Here is a 7,286-nt window from a genome sequence, read left to right as displayed (position 1 = left end):
ACACCAGTTTTAAAGATTTGATTTTTTATTTTATGTATACGAGTATTTTGCCTACATGCATGCACATGTACCATGTGCATGCCTGGTGCCAGCGGAAGAGAGAAGAGGATGTTGGGCTGCCTGGAACTGGAGTTTCAGACAGTTGTGAGCTGCCATGTGGGTACCAGGAACAAAACCCAGGTCCTCTACAAGAGTGATAAGTGCTCCTCCCCATTGAGCCATCCCTTCAGCTCCCAGACCTGGATTTTGGCATGAGTTCTAGTGATCAAAGGCAGGTCCCCTTGCTTGCGTGTCCAGACCTTTGGATTCTGACATATCTTCCCAGCTCCAAGTCATTATTATTAATTTTTTTTTGGTGCAGCGAATGTTTATTGTTGGTATTCAGAGAGTAGGGAGGGCTCCCTAGGCCCCTCCTGTTGTTGTGGGGGTCTGGGAAGGGAATTGTGAGGAGATGCTCAGTGTGGGGGACAGGGACTCCTCAGCAACGAGGGCCTCTCTCTTGCTCTCAGTGTCCTTGCTGGGGTGGGTGGTCCAGGGTTTCTTACTCCTTGGAGGCCATGTAGGCCATGAGGTCCACGACCCTGTTGCTGTAGCCGTATTCATTGTCCTACCAGGAAATGAGCTTTACAAAGTTGTCGTTGAGAGCAATGCCAGCCCCAGCATCAAAGGTGGAAGAGTGGGAGTTGCTGTTGAAGTCGCAGGAGACAACCTGGTCCTCAGTGTAGCCCAGGATGCCCTTCAGTGGGCCCTCAGATGCCTGCTTCACCACCTTCTTGATATCATCATACTTGGCAGGTTTCTCCAGGCGGCATGTCAGATCCACAACGGACACATTGGGGGTAGGAACACAGAAGGCCATGCCAGTGAGCTTCCTGTTCAGCTCTGGGATGACCTTGCCCACAGCCTTGGCAGCACCAGTAGATGCAGGGATGATGTTCTGGGCAGCCCCACGGCCATCACACCACAGCTTTCCAGAGGGGCCATCCACAGTCTTCTGAGTGGCAGTGATGGCATGGACTGTGGTCATGAGCCCTTCCACGATGCCAAAGTTGTCATGGATGACCTTGGCCAGGGGGGCTAAGCAGTTGGTGGTGCAGGATGCATTGCTGACGATTTTGAGTGACTTGTATTTCTCATGATTCACACCCGTCACGAACATGGGGGCATCAGCAGAAGGGGCGGAGAAGATGACCCTTTTGGCCCCACCCTTCAAGTGGGCCCTGGCCTTCTCCGTGGTGGTGAAGATGCCAGTGGACTCCACGACGTACTCAGCACCAGCATCACCCCATTTGATGTTAGCAGGATCTCGCTCCTGGAAGATGGTGATTGGCTTCCCGTTGATGACAAGCTTCCCATTCTCGGCCTTGACTGTGCCGTTGAACTTGCCATGGGTGGAGTCATACTGGAACATGTAGACCATGTAGTTGAGGTCAATGAAGGGATCGTTGATGGCAACAATCTCCACTTTGCCAGATGCAGAGCAGAAGGCAGCCCTGGTAACCAGGCGCCCAATACGGCCAAATCCGTTCACACTGACCTTCACCATTTTGTCTACGGGACAAGGCTGGCACTGCACAAGAAGATGCGATGATCTCCGGAACAGGGAGGAGCAGAGAGCCCAAGTCATCTTTTGAAGTGTGCAAAGAAAATAGTCTCCGGTGAAAGCGTTGGAGTAACATTTCAGGACAGGTAACTATCCTTAGAGGTTAAGCGAGCCGTTTGCAATCACAGGGCAAAGCCTGGTCAGAATCATCACACATTTCAGGACTCCCAAATTCCTATGAGCCTCTCGTGGAGGCCCCTGGTAGTGATCCCTAGGAAAGGGGGGGTGATTGGCTGAGCTTTTTTTTAGGAGGCCAGACTGGCCCTGTATCTGTTGTTCAGGACTATGTCATTTTATTAAGTCTTATGACCGCTCTGTACCTCAGTTTGCTTCTTCATGAAACTCTTCCAACACAAGCCCAGATTTATTTTCTTGTCTCCAAAATAGCAGTCGCTCTGGGGACTGAAACACCTGCCAGATAGAAAGTGTCCTCTGCAGATTAATGCCACCTTTAGTTGATGCTCCCTCCTGCCACAGCGAAGAGAGACTGTACGTTTTCCCACCCTCCCCTGTCCTTCAGTGTAGGACAGAGGGCATGACTGCTTGCTCGGACTCCGTGAGTATGAGGTGGGGCCCATGCAGTGCATGCCTTTCTTGGTGGAGGCAGAACCTTGGCTCTGACCACACTCCTTGAGGAACAGATCGATCCTGGCCCAGGTCTGGCTGCTTGGTCAGACTCCTTATTCACCTTGACTCCTGCTCAAGATAGACAAGGAGACTTCCTGTCCCTCTACCTACCCTGCCCACCAGGTCCATCCTTCCAGTTTAATGGTCTGACCCAGGACTTTCAGGACTCAACTCAGAGGCTGTCTTCGCCAGAATTTCTCCCACTGAGGGAGGAGCCAGGCACCCTAAGAAGCCTTCTTGGGGATAAGTTGGGGAGCTTTGAAGATGGCAGGGGCTGGTTCTGCCTCTGGAGGCACCACCACTCTGGGGTTTAATTCCCCTGGAGAAATCACAGGAGGGAGGGGGGACACTTTTGAATCACCACCCTCTCCAATCCTGGACCACCCCTTCTCCATTTTGTAAAATTTCAGGTCCAGGTAGATGAACTGTGAGGAGACCAAGAGGGTGAGTTTAGCCCAGGCTTCCCCTCCCAGGCATCATGGCCGTGGCTCTGTTCAAGTTCATACTGCGCAGTGCTGGAGGGTGAGGAGGCTATATGTAGGGGCTGCACTGGTACCCTTTAATGCCACATGTCTTGTTTCTGATTAAACTCAAGTCCCTATAGGTAGTTTCTGGCCAGCATAGAGTGAGGATACAGGAAAGGCCCCAGACCTCTGCACACTCTGGTGTACTGGATAAGGCAAGCTGACACTGGGAGGGGATTTGAGCAACCTTGGCCTCTTTCTAAATCAGGGTCCTCCCCAGATTCTGAACAAGACTCTTGCAAGGGTCGCACCTCCTCCAGCTGAGGAGCTCTGTGGTGATTGCAATCCCTCCTTCAGACCTCTTACCTCAGAGTCCACACTCATGGGAATTCTTGGGACAGAACTGTATGCAGGCCTGGTCCCCTTTCTGACACTCTTGATGGGGTGACTAGTTACCCTCCAGGATACCTTTTTCTACCTGCCAGCTAGCTCCAATGTTCTTACATATACATAGCTACCCATACGGATATGCTGTCTCACTGACATGCTCAGACCTTCACACACACACACACACACACACACACACACACACACACACCAGTGTATACAGACACATATCCACTCTTGCATGCACACATGCCCCTTCTCACACACAGACCCCCCCCCTCAAAGCCCTGGAGCCCACACAGTTTCTCTCTATAGAAATCTCCACTGTTTCTGCAGGGAGACCCATCCTCTCAGTGATCAGGAAGGAAGCAAGACATGTGCTGCCCTCCACTAGAAGGTTCCCTGGGAACAACAGAGGTTGTGAGGACTTGACAGCTCCAGACATGGGAGGTATCGAATAGGAAGATGGTCTGTCTCTCTGTGACCCATGGCTACTTAAGGCGGTCCCTCCCCATGTCAATGAGAAGAGTCACTCGAGTTTTAGGTGGGAGACTCTGACATCATCAACCTCACCAGCAATCGGAGAAATGCAAATTAAGCTTGCCCCAGCCAGAAGGCTGTCATTAAAAGAAGAAGCAACAGTGCTGGAATGATCGCTCAGCAGTTAGTGCACCTGCTGCTCCTACAGAGGATCTGGGTTCGGTTCCCAGAACCCCCATGCCTCAAAACCATCTGTAACTCAGTTGCAAGGGGATTTGACCCTCTTCTGACCCCCAAGGGCTCATGTATGTACATACACACACTCAGGAATACATATAGGCAACATAAAATAAATACATGTCTTAAAGAAAGAAAACAAATGGCCAGCAATGCCCGTGTGCATGTGGATGAAAGGAAACTGTTGTACATCGCCAATGGGAATATAAACCAGTCCAGCCATGATGGAGAACAGTACGGAGGCTCTCAAATCAACTGAAAATAGATCTCAGATATGACGTAGCTGTGCTACTCCTGGATATTTACCCAGATGACTCCAAGTCAACACACCTCAGAGGCACTTGTGCATCTGTGTTTACTGTGGCACTATTCACAGCAGCTGAGCGCTGGCACTAAGCTAGGTGTCCAGCGATAGAGGAACCGGTAGAGCGTGGTGTGTGCACACAAGAGGATTCTTTCATCCATAAAGAAGAATGAGGTTCCACTGTTTGTGAGAAAGTGAATTAAGCCTGCCTCGGAAACACAGATGTCTTCTCTCAGATGTGATTTCTAGATTTTATGTAGGTACATTACGTGATGTCTGGATCTATAACATGAAAGTAGAAAGGCAAGCATCCAGGGAGACAAGGGGGATTAACTGGAGTAGAGGCCAGAAAGGGAGAGGATAGAGGGTTATGGGGGAACTTGCTTGCTGTGGTTTGGAAGAAGGATGGTTCCTATAGGCTCATGTATTTGAATGTCTGGTTCCTAGTTGGTGGATTAGGTAGGAAGAACTAGGAGGTGTGGCCTCATTGGAGGAGGTGTGACCTTGTTGGAGGAAGGTGGCCTCGGAGGAGGTGTGACACTGAGGGTGGGATTTGAGGTTTCAAAAGTCCACATCAGGCCCAATCTCTCTCTCTCTCTCTCTCTCTCTCTCTCTCTCTCTCTCTCTCTCTCCCCTCCCTCTTTCTCCCCCTCCCCCTCCCGTCTCTTTCTCTCTCTCTCTCCCCTCCCTCTTTCTCCCCCTCCCCCTCCCGTGTCTCTCTCTCTCTCTCTCTCTCTCTCTCTCTCTCTCTCTCCTCCCTCTTTCTCCCCCTCCCCCTCCTCTCTCTCTCTCTCTCTCCCTCCATCTTGAAGATATGATATAATCTCTCAGCTACTGCTCCAGCCCCATGCCTGCCTGCATGCCTGCCTGCCAGCCTGCCTGCTGTCATGCTCCCCACCATGGCGGCCATGAAATTGTGGGCAAGCCCCCAGTTAAATGCTTTCTTTTACAAGTTGTTTTGGTCACTGTGTCTCTTTACAACAATAGAACAGTAACTAAGACAATTCCCAATGTCTAGTTTGTACTTAACTAAATTATTTTATAACCCAGTAGCATGTACCATGAATGTGGTGTGTGTGTGTGTGTGTGTGTGTGTGTGTGTGTTTAATGTGGGCTACTGTCAGCCACTGACTGATTGACAAGCACCCTCTGCCCTAATTTACTTTCTTCTTTTGCTGGGATAAATGCTATGACCAGAATCAGCTTGTGGAGGAAAGAAATCATTTCCCCTTATAACTCCCACGTCACAGTCTATCGCTGAGGAAAGTGAGGGCAGGAACTTAAGCAAGAACAGCAGCAGGAGCCATGGAGGAATTCTGCTTACTGTCTTGCTCCTCATGGCTTGTTCAGCCTCATTACCCAGAACTACCTGTCCAGGGGTGGCGTGGCCCACATTTATCAAGAAAATGCCCTACAGACATACCCACAGGCCAATCTGATGGAGGCAATCACTTAATTGAGGTTTCTTCCTCCAAGAAGATTCTGGTTGGTTTCAAACTGACAAAAAAATTAAAAATAAAAAACCCTGGCACGCCTCTACAGCCTGGATAGTCCACATCTTTGCCTTTAAGAGCAAAATGGGAGAAGAAACTGCATCTCAAGATTGGAGTAGACCCACGCATCCACTCAGTTGTCTGGGCGCCCATTCACCCATTACCCCATCTGTCAACCTTTATCCAGCCAGCCTCCCATGTATCGGAACCACACACAGTGAGCACCCTACTGTTTTTGTTGATCATGTGGTATCTCAGAATATGCTTATTTCACAACTCATTTCCCGGGGATGAGATGTGTTTATTGTGCCTCTAACTTTTGGATTTTATAAATGTTTCTACATAAAAAAAAAAAAAAAGTTTAACTTGACCAAGTTGACCAGTTCTCAGGAGATTCCTAGGCTGTAAAGAATGAAAACACAGGAGGCCGCTGGGAAATAACTTGTGAGTTGTCTGTAGTGGCCTCCACCCCTACCTTGTCGTGGGCTTCTGCATTCATACACACCAGCCTCTTGATGCTGATCGTCTACTTTATTTCCTTTGAAAACCTTTTGTTTTAAAAGTCGCTACAATAGGTGAGTACATGTTCATTGCCAGTGTTTTAGGCATTTCATGGGTGCAGGAGAGGCAGGAAGTTCCTCTTTCCCCGTTGCAGCATCCTGCTTCCTTTCCCATAGTAACCTCCCAGCATGGTTCACTGTGATGCTTTCCAGATCTTTACCCCCAAATTCACAGGTGCCTACAGGCAGAGAAAAGACCTTGCATCATACTGGTTCATGTGGACTTCTTCCTCCCTCACATTTTCTTCCCATCTCTTGCTGTCCTTGGGGAGAGCTGTCACCATGGAAGCCGAGAGCAAAGGGATCAAAAGCTTGCCATTTATGTACCCAAAAGTCTAAAAGGGAATCAAAAGATGTGAGCTTCTTTCTTGAAGAGTTTTTCCCTGCCAGCATGGCGGAAGCAGAGGGAGAGGAGGAGGTAAAAAAAAAAAAAAAAAAAAAAGACTTGGGTCTGATGGAGACAAGCAACCCACATACATACACATCCGCTCTGAAGTTTGTCTCTAATGGACTGCAAAGAAAGAGAGGGCACAATGACTCTTAGAGGAACACGCTGAAGAATCTGCCAACAGCAGGGTTCTGTAGTCTACTCCCTAGAAGGGAAGTGGCTGCTACACGAGCCCTTAATCCCCTAGTATGACAGAAATAAATTGTGACTTTGGGTGGGGCACAGGGGTCAGGAAAAGTCAACACGATGCCACTGAGGAGTCCGTGGTTCTAGAAAGGAACTAGAGAGGCAACCTCAAGGTGTTTTGCCATTGTGAATAAAGAGACTCTGCACCAGCTAGAAGCAGGGTAAGGAGACCTAGAGGACACCAGACAGGGGTGAAGAGCTAGCCAGGGATGTCAGCGTATGTGTAAGCCCTCCCCTGAAGTCCAGACTCAGAAGTCCATCAGGGGAGTTTCTAGTAAAGATTGACACCTCCAGGCCACTTCCCTCAATCCTCAGGCTCTTCTCTATGTGCCTTCCCACCAACGTATGATGCCACCTAAGGCAAAAGCAGGAGGAAAAGAGAAATACGCAGAACTGGGTTTCCTTACAGTTGACACGTGTTACATTTCTTGATATCAGATTGTATTACGAAAAAATGGTCTATTATTTTGAATGCCTGAACATGAGTTTAAATAGTC

The 7,286-nt window shown here is 49.2% G+C and overlaps 1 pseudogene; it reads right to left on the bottom strand.

The window, feature by feature from the left end:
• Positions 1 to 592: 592 nt before the first annotated feature.
• On the bottom strand, positions 593 to 1,561 carry LOC117710802 (glyceraldehyde-3-phosphate dehydrogenase pseudogene; annotated as a pseudogene).
• Between the last annotated feature and the right edge of the window lie 5,725 nt (positions 1,562 to 7,286).

The sequence above is a fragment of the Arvicanthis niloticus genome, chromosome 6 (assembly GCF_011762505.2).
Source record: "Arvicanthis niloticus isolate mArvNil1 chromosome 6, mArvNil1.pat.X, whole genome shotgun sequence".
Classification (NCBI taxonomy): Eukaryota; Metazoa; Chordata; class Mammalia; order Rodentia; family Muridae; genus Arvicanthis; species Arvicanthis niloticus.
Note: the sequence above shows the minus strand (reverse complement) of the source record. Positions and strands in the feature narration are given on the sequence as shown.